This window comes from Myotis brandtii, unplaced genomic scaffold, assembly GCF_000412655.1.
Source record: "Myotis brandtii unplaced genomic scaffold, ASM41265v1 scaffold50, whole genome shotgun sequence".
Classification (NCBI taxonomy): domain Eukaryota; kingdom Metazoa; phylum Chordata; class Mammalia; order Chiroptera; family Vespertilionidae; genus Myotis; species Myotis brandtii.
In genome coordinates this window covers 1730865-1734132 of record NW_005369061.1, presented here as the reverse complement: position 1 = coordinate 1734132, position 3268 = coordinate 1730865, and the positions used below count along the sequence as shown (strand labels likewise).

At 49.9% G+C, this 3268-nt stretch overlaps 1 pseudogene; it reads right to left on the bottom strand.

Moving 5' to 3' along the window:
* Positions 1-964: 964 nt before the first annotated feature.
* Positions 965-1326, bottom strand: LOC102251344 (annotated as a pseudogene).
* Positions 1327-3268: the final 1942 nt, after the last annotated feature.

The window sequence follows — 3268 nt, the reverse complement described above, 5'->3', positions numbered from 1 at the left end:
CAGTGTTTCTCAACCTTCTGGCCCTTTAAATACAGTTCCTCATGTTGTGACCCAACCATAAAATTATTTTTGTTGCTACTTCATAACTGTAATGTTGCTACTGTTATGAATCGTAATGTAAATATCTGATATGCAGGATGGTCTTAGGCGACCCCTGTGAAAGGGTCGTTTGACCGCCAAAGGGGTTGCGACCCACAGGTTGAGAACCGCTGAATAGGCTGCCTCCTGCATCTCCTTGCTGTGAATTGACCATGTGCCCTGACCCCTGAATGGACTCGAATTAGAGACCTCTTGGTGCCCGGGTCAATGCTCAACCACTGACCTAAATTATTTGACACTGACCAAACTCGTCGGCAACAAACGGTTTCCAGAAAAGTTGTACAAATTTATACTCACACTTTAAAATTAGCCCATCTCACCCCACTCTCACTAAATTTGAAACAGATAAAATAAGATGTTCCAAATTATTTTGTCCATGTTTACTAAATTTATTCATTGAAAACACCACCACAATAAATAGAATGCCAATACCACCTGTCACAAATAAAAGGTAGCCAATAAAAGTCTGGAAACTTTTCCCACCTGCCCTAAGCCCACGGCCTGTTCCCTGGTTACAGGGGAAATCAGCACGGGTTCCAGAGGCATGAGAACATTTTGGCGCCAAGCTGAGCCTGTCTTCTGACATTAAAGGACTGCAAGAGGATGGGAGGGAATCCTTTTCTTGCTCGTTGTGCTTAATGCAGGCCCGATACTACCCGAAAAACATCTCCAGGGAGTGAGGGTATCCACCCGATACTCTGGGACTACTGGACTAGAGGCTCCCTCTGCATCAAGCTTAACACAGCGTGGAAACAGCGCTCTCTGAGCACACCTTCAGGGCACCACGAGGTTCGCCTCCCCATGTGCCTGCTCTCACACCGAGGCCTGGCAACTCCCTCTCCCCATGCCTGCCCCCCAGCAGACATCACCACTGACTCAGGTGGGACACCGGGTAGAGGAGGCCCACCACCAGGAGCCCACGCACTCCGAGCATCATGAGCAGGAAGAGGAGCAGGATGGAGGTCACCGGCCCCAGGCCTGGTGTCCGCGATGCCACTGGGGGAAGCCCATGTTCACCAGCTGCGGGTTGAGGTCATTGAAGGGGGACTGAGCAGCACCGAGCCTGGCTCCCTGCTGCTGCTGCTGCTGCTGCCGCCGGAGGCCAGGACCCCCGAGGGGGGCACCATGGCCCCTATTGAGCAAGCTCTGCCGAGGGGTGCTACTGCGCGCTGGGGCAGGGGGACCGTCATCCTGCATGATTTCCCCACTGGCCAAGATGCGCACCATCCCCCCAGGAGTGCTGGGTCCCTGCTGGGCTGCACCTTTCTTCAGACCTCAAAAGGCCAAAACGGTCACTAGCCCCCATCTCTTGCCCGTGGCCTGGAACCTGCTGGCCCCCGCAGAAGGCCAAGTGGGTCCTGGCCCCCAAAGTCCCTCTCTGCTTGGTCATCCCCATCCCCTGCCCTCGGTGCACCTGACCCTACCGATGGGGGAAGTGGGGTGCTCCCGGGCAGGAGGGGCCCTGCCCAAGCCGTGGAGCCCAGCTCTGAAACCAGGCCCTTGTGGTAGGGAAAGGATATACCTCCACTCCCTCTGTCCCCACAGCCACCTGCAGGCAACTCACTAATTCTTTTTTTATTTTATTACTATTATTGATCTTAGAGAAAGAGAGGGGAGGAGAGAAAGAGAGAGAGGAATGTTGATTTGTTGTTCCACTTATTTTTGCATTCATTGGTTGCTTCTTGGATGTGCCCTGACTGAAGATCAAACCCACAACCTTGGCCTAAAGGGACGATGCTCTAACCAACTGAGCTACCTGGCCAAGGTGTCACACTAATTCTTAAAAAAAAAAAATTGTAATCTGTTGGGTAAAGAATGCTTTACTTGACTATTTATTTGACTGATGCTGAAATTCAGTAGCTTCTCATGTTTGTTGGTCATTTGCTTTCTTCTGCAAATTACTTATTCAAATCCTTTTGTCTTTCATTCTCTTTCTTCTTTTTAAATATATTTTTATTGATTTCAGAGAGTAAGGAAGAGGGAGAGAAAATCAATGATGAGAGAGAATCATTGATTGGCTGCCTCTTGCACGCCCCACCCCCCTACTGGGGATTGAGCCCACAACTGGGGCATGTGCCCTGACCAGGAATCGAACCCACACCTCCTGGTTCATAGGTCCATGCTCAACCACTGAGCCATACCGGCTGGGCCAAATCCTTTTCCTATTGGACATTTTGGCCTTTTCCTTAGTGATTTGTAGTTTTAAGTGTTTTCTATGTAAAACTTGTGTTTGTTATAGATGTCCCATGTATTTTTCTCCCAGCCAGTCAATATGTCAGCTTTGTTTATAGTCTTTAGCCTTAAAGAATTTTAAATATTTGTTAGTAAGTACAGATTAAATCCCGAGTTTCTTTATTGTTTAAAAAGAACCTAGAGGGCTTATAAGAATATGTCATAGGCTAAAAATGAAGACTAAGACCAGGACAAGACGGACTAACGGTGGGACATAAAGATGGGACCCCAAGACAACTTCGTAGCCCCAGATGCCTATAGTCGGGGCAGCACAAGTCCATTCATAGTCAGGAGAGAGCTCACGCCTTCACTCAGGAAAGTCTTGGTTGGGGCGGGCATGGAGGGCGGGCAAGTCTCCTCCCCTCGGGCACTTCTCTCACGTGTCAGGTGGGGAGGCTGCCCTGGCCTCTCTACCATGCCCCACCACACCCCACCACACCCCTGAGCGGCCCCAGGCGGAAATCCTATGAAGGCCACTGCCTCTGAGAAGTGACTCAGAGATATATGGGGTGACAGCATGTCCCAGGGATCTTATCTTATACCAGGATCCACCCTTCCTACCTGCAGCGGCTCCTGGAGCTCAAGCAAGTCTCCTCTTGGAAGGGAACACAACACCTGGAAGAAGTGATCCATGGAGTCCTGCCCAGCCCAGCTCAGGCAGCTTACAGACATCCATCCCCCATAAATAAAGTTTGCACATTGAATTGAGTTGCCATACAGTTCACTTTTTTTTAATAGATTTTTTTTTTTGAGAGACAGAGAGAGAGAGAGAGAGGAAGGGAGATAGAGAAACATCGATGTGAGAGAGAAACATCAATCAGCCATCTTCCCTTCGCACCCTGACAGGGGATCGAACCCACAACCTGGTTATGTGCCCTGACCGAAATCAAACCCTCCACCTTTCTGTGTATGGGATGACGCTACAACCATCTGAGCC